Source organism: Schistocerca serialis, unplaced genomic scaffold (genome assembly GCF_023864345.2).
Source record: "Schistocerca serialis cubense isolate TAMUIC-IGC-003099 unplaced genomic scaffold, iqSchSeri2.2 HiC_scaffold_1257, whole genome shotgun sequence".
Lineage (NCBI taxonomy): Eukaryota > Metazoa > Arthropoda > Insecta > Orthoptera > Acrididae > Schistocerca > Schistocerca serialis.
Genome location: NW_026047466.1, coordinates 308,826 through 322,847, shown reverse-complemented (window position 1 = coordinate 322,847; position 14,022 = coordinate 308,826). Strand labels below are relative to the sequence as shown.

General features: G+C 50.3%; 24 non-coding genes across 24 annotated transcripts; all 24 read right to left on the bottom strand.

Moving 5' to 3' along the window:
- Positions 1–455: 455 nt before the first annotated feature.
- Trnan-guu (transfer RNA asparagine (anticodon GUU)) lies at positions 456–529 on the bottom strand. The gene has a single exon. It is a non-coding gene; the product is annotated as a tRNA-Asn (tRNA).
- Positions 530–862: 333 nt separating this feature from the next.
- On the bottom strand, positions 863–934 carry Trnat-cgu (transfer RNA threonine (anticodon CGU)). The gene has a single exon. It is a non-coding gene; the product is annotated as a tRNA-Thr (tRNA).
- A 689-nt stretch (positions 935–1,623) lies between these two features.
- Trnan-guu (transfer RNA asparagine (anticodon GUU)) lies at positions 1,624–1,697 on the bottom strand. Its single transcript has one exon. It is a non-coding gene; the product is annotated as a tRNA-Asn (tRNA).
- Positions 1,698–2,030: 333 nt separating this feature from the next.
- On the bottom strand, positions 2,031–2,102 carry Trnat-cgu (transfer RNA threonine (anticodon CGU)). The gene has a single exon. It is a non-coding gene; the product is annotated as a tRNA-Thr (tRNA).
- A 689-nt stretch (positions 2,103–2,791) lies between these two features.
- Trnan-guu (transfer RNA asparagine (anticodon GUU)) lies at positions 2,792–2,865 on the bottom strand. The gene has a single exon. It is a non-coding gene; the product is annotated as a tRNA-Asn (tRNA).
- Positions 2,866–3,198: 333 nt separating this feature from the next.
- Trnat-cgu (transfer RNA threonine (anticodon CGU)) lies at positions 3,199–3,270 on the bottom strand. Its single transcript has one exon. It is a non-coding gene; the product is annotated as a tRNA-Thr (tRNA).
- Positions 3,271–3,959: 689 nt separating this feature from the next.
- Positions 3,960–4,033, bottom strand: Trnan-guu (transfer RNA asparagine (anticodon GUU)). Its single transcript has one exon. It is a non-coding gene; the product is annotated as a tRNA-Asn (tRNA).
- A 333-nt stretch (positions 4,034–4,366) lies between these two features.
- Trnat-cgu (transfer RNA threonine (anticodon CGU)) lies at positions 4,367–4,438 on the bottom strand. The gene has a single exon. It is a non-coding gene; the product is annotated as a tRNA-Thr (tRNA).
- A 689-nt stretch (positions 4,439–5,127) lies between these two features.
- Trnan-guu (transfer RNA asparagine (anticodon GUU)) lies at positions 5,128–5,201 on the bottom strand. The gene has a single exon. It is a non-coding gene; the product is annotated as a tRNA-Asn (tRNA).
- A 333-nt stretch (positions 5,202–5,534) lies between these two features.
- Positions 5,535–5,606, bottom strand: Trnat-cgu (transfer RNA threonine (anticodon CGU)). The gene has a single exon. It is a non-coding gene; the product is annotated as a tRNA-Thr (tRNA).
- A 689-nt stretch (positions 5,607–6,295) lies between these two features.
- Positions 6,296–6,369, bottom strand: Trnan-guu (transfer RNA asparagine (anticodon GUU)). The gene has a single exon. It is a non-coding gene; the product is annotated as a tRNA-Asn (tRNA).
- Positions 6,370–6,702: 333 nt separating this feature from the next.
- Trnat-cgu (transfer RNA threonine (anticodon CGU)) lies at positions 6,703–6,774 on the bottom strand. Its single transcript has one exon. It is a non-coding gene; the product is annotated as a tRNA-Thr (tRNA).
- Positions 6,775–7,463: 689 nt separating this feature from the next.
- Positions 7,464–7,537, bottom strand: Trnan-guu (transfer RNA asparagine (anticodon GUU)). Its single transcript has one exon. It is a non-coding gene; the product is annotated as a tRNA-Asn (tRNA).
- Positions 7,538–7,870: 333 nt separating this feature from the next.
- Positions 7,871–7,942, bottom strand: Trnat-cgu (transfer RNA threonine (anticodon CGU)). The gene has a single exon. It is a non-coding gene; the product is annotated as a tRNA-Thr (tRNA).
- Positions 7,943–8,631: 689 nt separating this feature from the next.
- On the bottom strand, positions 8,632–8,705 carry Trnan-guu (transfer RNA asparagine (anticodon GUU)). The gene has a single exon. It is a non-coding gene; the product is annotated as a tRNA-Asn (tRNA).
- A 333-nt stretch (positions 8,706–9,038) lies between these two features.
- Positions 9,039–9,110, bottom strand: Trnat-cgu (transfer RNA threonine (anticodon CGU)). The gene has a single exon. It is a non-coding gene; the product is annotated as a tRNA-Thr (tRNA).
- Positions 9,111–9,799: 689 nt separating this feature from the next.
- Positions 9,800–9,873, bottom strand: Trnan-guu (transfer RNA asparagine (anticodon GUU)). The gene has a single exon. It is a non-coding gene; the product is annotated as a tRNA-Asn (tRNA).
- A 333-nt stretch (positions 9,874–10,206) lies between these two features.
- Positions 10,207–10,278, bottom strand: Trnat-cgu (transfer RNA threonine (anticodon CGU)). The gene has a single exon. It is a non-coding gene; the product is annotated as a tRNA-Thr (tRNA).
- A 689-nt stretch (positions 10,279–10,967) lies between these two features.
- Trnan-guu (transfer RNA asparagine (anticodon GUU)) lies at positions 10,968–11,041 on the bottom strand. Its single transcript has one exon. It is a non-coding gene; the product is annotated as a tRNA-Asn (tRNA).
- A 333-nt stretch (positions 11,042–11,374) lies between these two features.
- On the bottom strand, positions 11,375–11,446 carry Trnat-cgu (transfer RNA threonine (anticodon CGU)). Its single transcript has one exon. It is a non-coding gene; the product is annotated as a tRNA-Thr (tRNA).
- A 689-nt stretch (positions 11,447–12,135) lies between these two features.
- Trnan-guu (transfer RNA asparagine (anticodon GUU)) lies at positions 12,136–12,209 on the bottom strand. Its single transcript has one exon. It is a non-coding gene; the product is annotated as a tRNA-Asn (tRNA).
- Positions 12,210–12,542: 333 nt separating this feature from the next.
- Trnat-cgu (transfer RNA threonine (anticodon CGU)) lies at positions 12,543–12,614 on the bottom strand. The gene has a single exon. It is a non-coding gene; the product is annotated as a tRNA-Thr (tRNA).
- A 689-nt stretch (positions 12,615–13,303) lies between these two features.
- Positions 13,304–13,377, bottom strand: Trnan-guu (transfer RNA asparagine (anticodon GUU)). The gene has a single exon. It is a non-coding gene; the product is annotated as a tRNA-Asn (tRNA).
- A 333-nt stretch (positions 13,378–13,710) lies between these two features.
- Trnat-cgu (transfer RNA threonine (anticodon CGU)) lies at positions 13,711–13,782 on the bottom strand. The gene has a single exon. It is a non-coding gene; the product is annotated as a tRNA-Thr (tRNA).
- Positions 13,783–14,022: the final 240 nt, after the last annotated feature.

Sequence of the window (14,022 nt, the reverse complement as noted above, 5' to 3'; positions counted from 1 at the left end):
GACTGCGAAATGCGCCTTTCGGCTCCTCTCTCTGGCTACAGTGCGCTGTTGTCCACAGTGGCACTGGCGTTGCCCATGGGGCTTCATGTAAGGCGACTGCACGTCGCTCGGCCAACAGCGGCCTACTGCAGACCGACACTTAAGACACACCAAATACAAATCGACATCGAGAGACAGGCCCTGTCATATGGCACTCGCGACGTATATGCTGAAATTGAATGTAAAGAATACGTCTTTTGTAGCGGGCGTCCCTCTACTGCAGTGTCACACATGACGAATAAAAAGGAAAACAGCAGAACGTCTGTGTAGGGCCATGTTTTTACCCACAGTGTCACTTGGCTGAATGTGTATAAGGCTCTGTGGCATCACTCAAACGCAGCCAAATTGTCACACTAGCTGTGTATCTCTAACAAAGTTGACGTACGTCCTCACCTCGGTGCCGGTTAGAACGATTTCGCCCCCGGGTGGGCTCGAACCACCAACCTTTCGGTTAACAGCCGAACGCGCTAGCCGATTGCGCCACGGAGGCCTTGACTTTGGCTCCCTTGTGCTCTGTATATCAACGCAATTCGTATACCTTCTGCAGCAATCTCGCAGAATGGTAGCATTTGCTTACGCCTCTTCACATGGATAACGTGCATGCACACTGTAGCGAGGCTCGTAAACGAATGACATCGCCAAGCATGACATTATACTACAAAATGCATACAAACCAATGTTCTGCCTATGCATTCAGAAAACCTCTGAGGCCAGTAGAATACTTGTCATAGGTTGTAGAACATCCCTTTCATTCAGTGTACTGCCATGTGTTAGATGCTGCTCGAGATAGCTCCGCTCCTTGCAGGAAGGTTTAAGAAATGAATGCCTTCTGTGAGGTTCGAACTCACGACCCCTGGTTTACGAGACCAGTGCTCTACCACTGAGCTAAGAAGGCGGCAGCTTAGCGTTTGTGAGCTATCCCCAAATTGTTACTTCATCATACTGAATCTTGCAGCCCTCGACCAGATACCGGATTTGGCACACAGCTGCTGCTGGGGGTGTCCACATTGCCGTTTTCCAAATCTCTTGAATGTTTCGCCCTTACGATCGACGACGAGCGTCGGCCCACCAAAAGTTTGCGGTCTGCACAATCCTGACCTAGTGCACAGCTTGTGGGATAGCGTGGCTCGACTGCGAAATGCGCCTTTCGGTTCCTCTCTCTGGCAAAAGTGCGCTGTTGTCCACAGTGGCACTGGCGTTGCCCATGGGGCTTCATGTAAGGCGACTGCACGTCGCTCGGCCAACAGCGGCCTACTGCAGACCGACACTTAAGACACACCAAATACAAATCGACATCGAGAGACAGGCCCTGTCATATGGCACTCGCGACGTATATGCTGAAATTGAATGTAAAGAATACGTCTTTTGTAGCGGGCGTCCCTCTACTGCAGTGTCACACATGACGAATAAAAAGGAAAACAGCAGAACGTCTGTGTAGGGCCATGTTTTTACCCACAGTGTCACTTGGCTGAATGTGTATAAGGCTCTGTGGCATCACTCAAACGCAGCCAAATTGTCACACTAGCTGTGTATCTCTAACAAAGTTGACGTACGTCCTCACCTCGGTGCCGGTTAGAACGATTTCGCCCCCGGGTGGGCTCGAACCACCAACCTTTCGGTTAACAGCCGAACGCGCTAGCCGATTGCGCCACGGAGGCCTTGACTTTGGCTCCCTTGTGCTCTGTATATCAACGCAATTCGTATACCTTCTGCAGCAATCTCGCAGAATGGTAGCATTTGCTTACGCCTCTTCACATGGATAACGTGCATGCACACTGTAGCGAGGCTCGTAAACGAATGACATCGCCAAGCATGACATTATACTACAAAATGCATACAAACCAATGTTCTGCCTATGCATTCAGAAAACCTCTGAGGCCAGTAGAATACTTGTCATAGGTTGTAGAACATCCCTTTCATTCAGTGTACTGCCATGTGTTAGATGCTGCTCGAGATAGCTCCGCTCCTTGCAGGAAGGTTTAAGAAATGAATGCCTTCTGTGAGGTTCGAACTCACGACCCCTGGTTTACGAGACCAGTGCTCTACCACTGAGCTAAGAAGGCGGCAGCTTAGCGTTTGTGAGCTATCCCCAAATTGTTACTTCATCATACTGAATCTTGCAGCCCTCGACCAGATACCGGATTTGGCACACAGCTGCTGCTGGGGGTGTCCACATTGCCGTTTTCCAAATCTCTTGAATGTTTCGCCCTTACGATCGACCACGAGCGTCGGCCCACCAAAAGTTTGCGGTCTGCACAATCCTGACCTAGTGCACAGCTTGTGGGATAGCGTGGCTCGACTGCGAAATGCGCCTTTCGGTTCCTCTCTCTGGCAAAAGTGCGCTGTTGTCCACAGTGGCACTGGCGTTGCCCATGGGGCTTCATGTAAGGCGACTGCACGTCGCTCGGCCAACAGCGGCCTACTGCAGACCGACACTTAAGACACACCAAATACAAATCGACATCGAGAGACAGGCCCTGTCATATGGCACTCGCGACGTATATGCTGAAATTGAATGTAAAGAATACGTCTTTTGTAGCGGGCGTCCCTCTACTGCAGTGTCACACATGACGAATAAAAAGGAAAACAGCAGAACGTCTGTGTAGGGCCATGTTTTTACCCACAGTGTCACTTGGCTGAATGTGTATAAGGCTCTGTGGCATCACTCAAACGCAGCCAAATTGTCACACTAGCTGTGTATCTCTAACAAAGTTGACGTACGTCCTCACCTCGGTGCCGGTTAGAACGATTTCGCCCCCGGGTGGGCTCGAACCACCAACCTTTCGGTTAACAGCCGAACGCGCTAGCCGATTGCGCCACGGAGGCCTTGACTTTGGCTCCCTTGTGCTCTGTATATCAACGCAATTCGTATACCTTCTGCAGCAATCTCGCAGAATGGTAGCATTTGCTTACGCCTCTTCACATGGATAACGTGCATGCACACTGTAGCGAGGCTCGTAAACGAATGACATCGCCAAGCATGACATTATACTACAAAATGCATACAAACCAATGTTCTGCCTATGCATTCAGAAAACCTCTGAGGCCAGTAGAATACTTGTCATAGGTTGTAGAACATCCCTTTCATTCAGTGTACTGCCATGTGTTAGATGCTGCTCGAGATAGCTCCGCTCCTTGCAGGAAGGTTTAAGAAATGAATGCCTTCTGTGAGGTTCGAACTCACGACCCCTGGTTTACGAGACCAGTGCTCTACCACTGAGCTAAGAAGGCGGCATCTTAGCGTTTGTGAGCTATCCCCAAATTGTTACTTCATCATACTGAATCTTGCAGCCCTCGACCAGATATCGGATTTGGCACACAGCTGCTGCTGGGGGTGTCCACATTGCCGTTTTCCAAATCTCTTGAATGTTTCGCCCTTACGATCGACCACGAGCGTCGGCCCACCAAAAGTTTGCGGTCTGCACAATCCTGACCTAGTGCACAGCTTGTGGGATAGCGTGGCTCGACTGCGAAATGCGCCTTTCGGCTCCTCTCTCTGGCTACAGTGCGCTGTTGTCCACAGTGGCACTGGCGTTGCCCATGGGGCTTCATGTAAGGCGACTGCACGTCGCTCGGCCAACAGCGGCCTACTGCAGACCGACACTTAAGACACACCAAATACAAATCGACATCGAGAGACAGGCCCTGTCATATGGCACTCGCGACGTGTATGCTGAAATTGAATGTAAAGAATACGTCTTTTGTAGCGGGCGTCCCTCTACTGCAGTGTCACACATGACGAATAAAAAGGAAAACAGCAGAACGTCTGTGTAGGGCCATGTTTTTACCCACAGTGTCACTTGGCTGAATGTGTATAAGGCTCTGTGGCATCACTCAAACGCAGCCAAATTGTCACACTAGCTGTGTATCTCTAACAAAGTTGACGTACGTCCTCACCTCGGTGCCGGTTAGAACGATTTCGCCCCCGGGTGGGCTCGAACCACCAACCTTTCGGTTAACAGCCGAACGCGCTAGCCGATTGCGCCACGGAGGCCTTGACTTTGGCTCCCTTGTGCTCTGTATATCAACGCAATTCGTATACCTTCTGCAGCAATCTCGCAGAATGGTAGCATTTGCTTACGCCTCTTCACATGGATAACGTGCATGCACACTGTAGCGAGGCTCGTAAACGAATGACATCGCCAAGCATGACATTATACTACAAAATGCATACAAACCAATGTTCTGCCTATGCATTCAGAAAACCTCTGAGGCCAGTAGAATACTTGTCATAGGTTGTAGAACATCCCTTTCATTCAGTGTACTGCCATGTGTTAGATGCTGCTCGAGATAGCTCCGCTCCTTGCAGGAAGGTTTAAGAAATGAATGCCTTCTGTGAGGTTCGAACTCACGACCCCTGGTTTACGAGACCAGTGCTCTACCACTGAGCTAAGAAGGCGGCATCTTAGCGTTTGTGAGCTATCCCCAAATTGTTACTTCATCATACTGAATCTTGCAGCCCTCGACCAGATATCGGATTTGGCACACAGCTGCTGCTGGGGGTGTCCACATTGCCGTTTTCCAAATCTCTTGAATGTTTCGCCCTTACGATCGACCACGAGCGTCGGCCCACCAAAAGTTTGCGGTCTGCACAATCCTGACCTAGTGCACAGCTTGTGGGATAGCGTGGCTCGACTGCGAAATGCGCCTTTCGGCTCCTCTCTCTGGCTACAGTGCGCTGTTGTCCACAGTGGCACTGGCGTTGCCCATGGGGCTTCATGTAAGGCGACTGCACGTCGCTCGGCCAACAGCGGCCTACTGCAGACCGACACTTAAGACACACCAAATACAAATCGACATCGAGAGACAGGCCCTGTCATATGGCACTCGCGACGTGTATGCTGAAATTGAATGTAAAGAATACGTCTTTTGTAGCGGGCGTCCCTCTACTGCAGTGTCACACATGACGAATAAAAAGGAAAACAGCAGAACGTCTGTGTAGGGCCATGTTTTTACCCACAGTGTCACTTGGCTGAATGTGTATAAGGCTCTGTGGCATCACTCAAACGCAGCCAAATTGTCACACTAGCTGTGTATCTCTAACAAAGTTGACGTACGTCCTCACCTCGGTGCCGGTTAGAACGATTTCGCCCCCGGGTGGGCTCGAACCACCAACCTTTCGCTTAACAGCCGAACGCGCTAGCCGATTGCGCCACGGAGGCCTTGACTTTGGCTCCCTTGTGCTCTGTATATCAACGCAATTCGTATACCTTCTGCAGCAATCTCGCAGAATGGTAGCATTTGCTTACGCCTCTTCACATGGATAACGTGCATGCACACTGTAGCGAGGCTCGTAAACGAATGACATCGCCAAGCATGACATTATACTACAAAATGCATACAAACCAATGTTCTGCCTATGCATTCAGAAAACCTCTGAGGCCAGTAGAATACTTGTCATAGGTTGTAGAACATCCCTTTCATTCAGTGTACTGCCATGTGTTAGATGCTGCTCGAGATAGCTCCGCTCCTTGCAGGAAGGTTTAAGAAATGAATGCCTTCTGTGAGGTTCGAACTCACGACCCCTGGTTTACGAGACCAGTGCTCTACCACTGAGCTAAGAAGGCGGCATCTTAGCGTTTGTGAGCTATCCCCAAATTGTTACTTCATCATACTGAATCTTGCAGCCCTCGACCAGAAATCGGATTTGGCACACAGCTGCTGCTGGGGGTGTCCACATTGCCGTTTTCCAAATCTCTTGAATGTTTCGCCCTTACGATCGACGACGAGCGTCGGCCCACCAAAAGTTTGCGGTCTGCACAATCCTGACCTAGTGCACAGCTTGTGGGATAGCGTGGCTCGACTGCGAAATGCGCCTTTCGGTTCCTCTCTCTGGCAAAAGTGCGCTGTTGTCCACAGTGGCACTGGCGTTGCCCATGGGGCTTCATGTAAGGCGACTGCACGTCGCTCGGCCAACAGCGGCCTACTGCAGACCGACACTTAAGACACACCAAATACAAATCGACATCGAGAGACAGGCCCTGTCATATGGCACTCGCGACGTATATGCTGAAATTGAATGTAAAGAATACGTCTTATGTAGCGGGCGTCCCTCTACTGCAGTGTCACACATGACGAATAAAAAGGAAAACAGCAGAACGTCTGTGTAGGGCCATGTTTTTACCCACAGTGTCACTTGGCTGAATGTGTATAAGGCTCTGTGGCATCACTCAAACGCAGCCAAATTGTCACACTAGCTGTGTATCTCTAACAAAGTTGACGTACGTCCTCACCTCGGTGCCGGTTAGAACGATTTCGCCCCCGGGTGGGCTCGAACCACCAACCTTTCGGTTAACAGCCGAACGCGCTAGCCGATTGCGCCACGGAGGCCTTGACTTTGGCTCCCTTGTGCTCTGTATATCAACGCAATTCGTATACCTTCTGCAGCAATCTCGCAGAATGGTAGCATTTGCTTACGCCTCTTCACATGGATAACGTGCATGCACACTGTAGCGAGGCTCGTAAACGAATGACATCGCCAAGCATGACATTATACTACAAAATGCATACAAACCAATGTTCTGCCTATGCATTCAGAAAACCTCTGAGGCCAGTAGAATACTTGTCATAGGTTGTAGAACATCCCTTTCATTCAGTGTACTGCCATGTGTTAGATGCTGCTCGAGATAGCTCCGCTCCTTGCAGGAAGGTTTAAGAAATGAATGCCTTCTGTGAGGTTCGAACTCACGACCCCTGGTTTACGAGACCAGTGCTCTACCACTGAGCTAAGAAGGCGGCATCTTAGCGTTTGTGAGCTATCCCCAAATTGTTACTTCATCATACTGAATCTTGCAGCCCTCGACCAGATATCGGATTTGGCACACAGCTGCTGCTGGGGGTGTCCACATTGCCGTTTTCCAAATCTCTTGAATGTTTCGCCCTTACGATCGACCACGAGCGTCGGCCCACCAAAAGTTTGCGGTCTGCACAATCCTGACCTAGTGCACAGCTTGTGGGATAGCGTGGCTCGACTGCGAAATGCGCCTTTCGGCTCCTCTCTCTGGCTGCAGTGCGCTGTTGTCCACAGTGGCACTGGCGTTGCCCATGGGGCTTCATGTAAGGCGACTGCACGTCGCTCGGCCAACAGCGGCCTACTGCAGACCGACACTTAAGACACACCAAATACAAATCGACATCGAGAGACAGGCCCTGTCATATGGCACTCGCGACGTGTATGCTGAAATTGAATGTAAAGAATACGTCTTTTGTAGCGGGCGTCCCTCTACTGCAGTGTCACACATGACGAATAAAAAGGAAAACAGCAGAACGTCTGTGTAGGGCCATGTTTTTACCCACAGTGTCACTTGGCTGAATGTGTATAAGGCTCTGTGGCATCACTCAAACGCAGCCAAATTGTCACACTAGCTGTGTATCTCTAACAAAGTTGACGTACGTCCTCACCTCGGTGCCGGTTAGAACGATTTCGCCCCCGGGTGGGCTCGAACCACCAACCTTTCGGTTAACAGCCGAACGCGCTAGCCGATTGCGCCACGGAGGCCTTGACTTTGGCTCCCTTGTGCTCTGTATATCAACGCAATTCGTATACCTTCTGCAGCAATCTCGCAGAATGGTAGCATTTGCTTACGCCTCTTCACATGGATAACGTGCATGCACACTGTAGCGAGGCTCGTAAACGAATGACATCGCCAAGCATGACATTATACTACAAAATGCATACAAACCAATGTTCTGCCTATGCATTCAGAAAACCTCTGAGGCCAGTAGAATACTTGTCATAGGTTGTAGAACATCCCTTTCATTCAGTGTACTGCCATGTGTTAGATGCTGCTCGAGATAGCTCCGCTCCTTGCAGGAAGGTTTAAGAAATGAATGCCTTCTGTGAGGTTCGAACTCACGACCCCTGGTTTACGAGACCAGTGCTCTACCACTGAGCTAAGAAGGCGGCATCTTAGCGTTTGTGAGCTATCCCCAAATTGTTACTTCATCATACTGAATCTTGCAGCCCTCGACCAGATATCGGATTTGGCACACAGCTGCTGCTGGGGGTGTCCACATTGCCGTTTTCCAAATCTCTTGAATGTTTCGCCCTTACGATCGACCACGAGCGTCGGCCCACCAAAAGTTTGCGGTCTGCACAATCCTGACCTAGTGCACAGCTTGTGGGATAGCGTGGCTCGACTGCGAAATGCGCCTTTCGGCTCCTCTCTCTGGCTACAGTGCGCTGTTGTCCACAGTGGCACTGGCGTTGCCCATGGGGCTTCATGTAAGGCGACTGCACGTCGCTCGGCCAACAGCGGCCTACTGCAGACCGACACTTAAGACACACCAAATACAAATCGACATCGAGAGACAGGCCCTGTCATATGGCACTCGCGACGTGTATGCTGAAATTGAATGTAAAGAATACGTCTTTTGTAGCGGGCGTCCCTCTACTGCAGTGTCACACATGACGAATAAAAAGGAAAACAGCAGAACGTCTGTGTAGGGCCATGTTTTTACCCACAGTGTCACTTGGCTGAATGTGTATAAGGCTCTGTGGCATCACTCAAACGCAGCCAAATTGTCACACTAGCTGTGTATCTCTAACAAAGTTGACGTACGTCCTCACCTCGGTGCCGGTTAGAACGATTTCGCCCCCGGGTGGGCTCGAACCACCAACCTTTCGCTTAACAGCCGAACGCGCTAGCCGATTGCGCCACGGAGGCCTTGACTTTGGCTCCCTTGTGCTCTGTATATCAACGCAATTCGTATACCTTCTGCAGCAATCTCGCAGAATGGTAGCATTTGCTTACGCCTCTTCACATGGATAACGTGCATGCACACTGTAGCGAGGCTCGTAAACGAATGACATCGCCAAGCATGACATTATACTACAAAATGCATACAAACCAATGTTCTGCCTATGCATTCAGAAAACCTCTGAGGCCAGTAGAATACTTGTCATAGGTTGTAGAACATCCCTTTCATTCAGTGTACTGCCATGTGTTAGATGCTGCTCGAGATAGCTCCGCTCCTTGCAGGAAGGTTTAAGAAATGAATGCCTTCTGTGAGGTTCGAACTCACGACCCCTGGTTTACGAGACCAGTGCTCTACCACTGAGCTAAGAAGGCGGCATCTTAGCGTTTGTGAGCTATCCCCAAATTGTTACTTCATCATACTGAATCTTGCAGCCCTCGACCAGAAATCGGATTTGGCACACAGCTGCTGCTGGGGGTGTCCACATTGCCGTTTTCCAAATCTCTTGAATGTTTCGCCCTTACGATCGACGACGAGCGTCGGCCCACCAAAAGTTTGCGGTCTGCACAATCCTGACCTAGTGCACAGCTTGTGGGATAGCGTGGCTCGACTGCGAAATGCGCCTTTCGGTTCCTCTCTCTGGCAAAAGTGCGCTGTTGTCCACAGTGGCACTGGCGTTGCCCATGGGGCTTCATGTAAGGCGACTGCACGTCGCTCGGCCAACAGCGGCCTACTGCAGACCGACACTTAAGACACACCAAATACAAATCGACATCGAGAGACAGGCCCTGTCATATGGCACTCGCGACGTATATGCTGAAATTGAATGTAAAGAATACGTCTTTTGTAGCGGGCGTCCCTCTACTGCAGTGTCACACATGACGAATAAAAAGGAAAACAGCAGAACGTCTGTGTAGGGCCATGTTTTTACCCACAGTGTCACTTGGCTGAATGTGTATAAGGCTCTGTGGCATCACTCAAACGCAGCCAAATTGTCACACTAGCTGTGTATCTCTAACAAAGTTGACGTACGTCCTCACCTCGGTGCCGGTTAGAACGATTTCGCCCCCGGGTGGGCTCGAACCACCAACCTTTCGGTTAACAGCCGAACGCGCTAGCCGATTGCGCCACGGAGGCCTTGACTTTGGCTCCCTTGTGCTCTGTATATCAACGCAATTCGTATACCTTCTGCAGCAATCTCGCAGAATGGTAGCATTTGCTTACGCCTCTTCACATGGATAACGTGCATGCACACTGTAGCGAGGCTCGTAAACGAATGACATCGCCAAGCATGACATTATACTACAAAATGCATACAAACCAATGTTCTGCCTATGCATTCAGAAAACCTCTGAGGCCAGTAGAATACTTGTCATAGGTTGTAGAACATCCCTTTCATTCAGTGTACTGCCATGTGTTAGATGCTGCTCGAGATAGCTCCGCTCCTTGCAGGAAGGTTTAAGAAATGAATGCCTTCTGTGAGGTTCGAACTCACGACCCCTGGTTTACGAGACCAGTGCTCTACCACTGAGCTAAGAAGGCGGCATCTTAGCGTTTGTGAGCTATCCCCAAATTGTTACTTCATCATACTGAATCTTGCAGCCCTCGACCAGAAATCGGATTTGGCACACAGCTGCTGCTGGGGGTGTCCACATTGCCGTTTTCCAAATCTCTTGAATGTTTCGCCCTTACGATCGACGACGAGCGTCGGCCCACCAAAAGTTTGCGGTCTGCACAATCCTGACCTAGTGCACAGCTTGTGGGATAGCGTGGCTCGACTGCGAAATGCGCCTTTCGGTTCCTCTCTCTGGCAAAAGTGCGCTGTTGTCCACAGTGGCACTGGCGTTGCCCATGGGGCTTCATGTAAGGCGACTGCACGTCGCTCGGCCAACAGCGGCCTACTGCAGACCGACACTTAAGACACACCAAATACAAATCGACATCGAGAGACAGGCCCTGTCATATGGCACTCGCGACGTATATGCTGAAATTGAATGTAAAGAATACGTCTTATGTAGCGGGCGTCCCTCTACTGCAGTGTCACACATGACGAATAAAAAGGAAAACAGCAGAACGTCTGTGTAGGGCCATGTTTTTACCCACAGTGTCACTTGGCTGAATGTGTATAAGGCTCTGTGGCATCACTCAAACGCAGCCAAATTGTCACACTAGCTCTGTATCTCTAACAAAGTTGACGTACGTCCTCACCTCGGTGCCGGTTAGAACGATTTCGCCCCCGGGTGGGCTCGAACCACCAACCTTTCGGTTAACAGCCGAACGCGCTAGCCGATTGCGCCACGGAGGCCTTGACTTTGGCTCCCTTGTGCTCTGTATATCAACGCAATTCGTATACCTTCTGCAGCAATCTCGCAGAATGGTAGCATTTGCTTACGCCTCTTCACATGGATAACGTGCATGCACACTGTAGCGAGGCTCGTAAACGAATGACATCGCCAAGCATGACATTATACTACAAAATGCATACAAACCAATGTTCTGCCTATGCATTCAGAAAACCTCTGAGGCCAGTAGAATACTTGTCATAGGTTGTAGAACATCCCTTTCATTCAGTGTACTGCCATGTGTTAGATGCTGCTCGAGATAGCTCCGCTCCTTGCAGGAAGGTTTAAGAAATGAATGCCTTCTGTGAGGTTCGAACTCACGACCCCTGGTTTACGAGACCAGTGCTCTACCACTGAGCTAAGAAGGCGGCATCTTAGCGTTTGTGAGCTATCCCCAAATTGTTACTTCATCATACTGAATCTTGCAGCCCTCGACCAGATATCGGATTTGGCACACAGCTGCTGCTGGGGGTGTCCACATTGCCGTTTTCCAAATCTCTTGAATGTTTCGCCCTTACGATCGACCACGAGCGTCGGCCCACCAAAAGTTTGCGGTCTGCACAATCCTGACCTAGTGCACAGCTTGTGGGATAGCGTGGCTCGACTGCGAAATGCGCCTTTCGGCTCCTCTCTCTGGCTACAGTGCGCTGTTGTCCACAGTGGCACTGGCGTTGCCCATGGGGCTTCATGTAAGGCGACTGCACGTCGCTCGGCCAACAGCGGCCTACTGCAGACCGACACTTAAGACACACCAAATACAAATCGACATCGAGAGACAGGCCCTGTCATATGGCACTCGCGACGTGTATGCTGAAATTGAATGTAAAGAATACGTCTTTTGTAGCGGGCGTCCCTCTACTGCAGTGTCACACATGACGAATAAAAAGGAAAACAGCAGAACGTCTGTGTAGGGCCATGTTTTTACCCACAGTGTCACTTGGCTGAATGTGTATAAGGCTCTGTGGCATCACTCAAACGCAGCCAAATTGTCACACTAGCTGTGTATCTCTAACAAAGTTGACGTACGTCCTCACCTCGGTGCCGGTTAGAACGATTTCGCCCCCGGGTGGGCTCGAACCACGAACCTTTCGGTTAACAGCCGAACGCGCTAGCCGATTGCGCCACGGAGGCCTTGACTTTGGCTCCCTTGTGCTCTGTATATCAACGCAATTCGTATACCTTCTGCAGCAATCTCGCAGAATGGTAGCATTTGCTTACGCCTCTTCACATGGATAACGTGCATGCACACTGTAGCGAGGCTCGTAAACGAATGACATCGCCAAGCATGACATTATACTACAAAATGCATACAAACCAATGTTCTGCCTATGCATTCAGAAAACCTCTGAGGCCAGTAGAATACTTGTCATAGGTTGTAGAACATCCCTTTCATTCAGTGTACTGCCATGTGTTAGATGCTGCTCGAGATAGCTCCGCTCCTTGCAGGAAGGTTTAAGAAATGAATGCCTTCTGTGAGGTTCGAACTCACGACCCCTGGTTTACGAGACCAGTGCTCTACCACTGAGCTAAGAAGGCGGCATCTTAGCGTTTGTGAGCTATCCCCAAATTGTTACTTCATCATACTGAATCTTGCAGCCCTCGACCAGATATCGGATTTGGCACACAGCTGCTGCTGGGGGTGTCCACATTGCCGTTTTCCAAATCTCTTGAATGTTTCGCCCTTACGATCGACCACGAGCGTCGGCCCACCAAAAGTTTGCGGTCTGCACAATCCTGACCTAGTGCACAGCTTGTGGGATAGCGTGGCTCGACTGCGAAATGCGCCTTTCGGCTCCTCTCTCTGGCTACAGTGCGCTGTTGTCCACAGTGGCACTGGCGTTGCCCATGGGGCTTCATGTAAGGCGACTGCACGTCGCTCGGCCAACAGCGGCCTACTGCAGACCGACACTTAAGACACACCAAATACAAATCGACATCGAGAGACAGGCCCTGTCATATGGCACTCGCGACGTGTATGCTGAAATTGAATGTAAAGAATACGTCTTTTGTAGCGGGCGTCCCTCTACTGCAGTGTCACACATGACGAATAAAAAGGAAAACAGCAGAACGTCTGTGTAGGGCCATGTTTTTACCCACAGTGTCACTTGGCTGAATGTGTATAAGGCTCTGTGGCATCACTCAAACGCAGCCAAATTGTCACACTAGCTGTGTATCTCTAACAAAGTTGACGTACGTCCTCACCTCGGTGCCGGTTAGAACGATTTCGCCCCCGGGTGGGCTCGAACCACCAACCTTTCGGTTAACAGCCGAACGCGCTAGCCGATTGCGCCACGGAGGCCTTGACTTTGGCTCCCTTGTGCTCTGTATATCAACGCAATTCGTATACCTTCTGCAGCAATCTCGCAGAATGGTAGCATTTGCTTACGCCTCTTCACATGGATAACGTGCATGCACACTGTAGCGAGGCTCGTAAACGAATGACATCGCCAAGCATGACATTATACTACAAAATGCATACAAACCAATGTTCTGCCTATGCATTCAGAAAACCTCTGAGGCCAGTAGAATACTTGTCATAGGTTGTAGAACATCCCTTTCATTCAGTGTACTGCCATGTGTTAGATGCTGCTCGAGATAGCTCCGCTCCTTGCAGGAAGGTTTAAGAAATGAATGCCTTCTGTGAGGTTCGAACTCACGACCCCTGGTTTACGAGACCAGTGCTCTACCACTGAGCTAAGAAGGCGGCATCTTAGCGTTTGTGAGCTATCCCCAAATTGTTACTTCATCATACTGAATCTTGCAGCCCTCGACCAGAAATCGGATTTGGCACACAGCTGCTGCTGGGGGTGTCCACATTGCCGTTTTCCAAATCTCTTGAATGTTTCGCCCTTACGATCGACGACGAGCGTCGGCCCACCAAAAGTTTGCGGTCTGCACAATCCTGACCTAGTGCACAGCTTGTGGGATAGCGTGGCTCGACTGC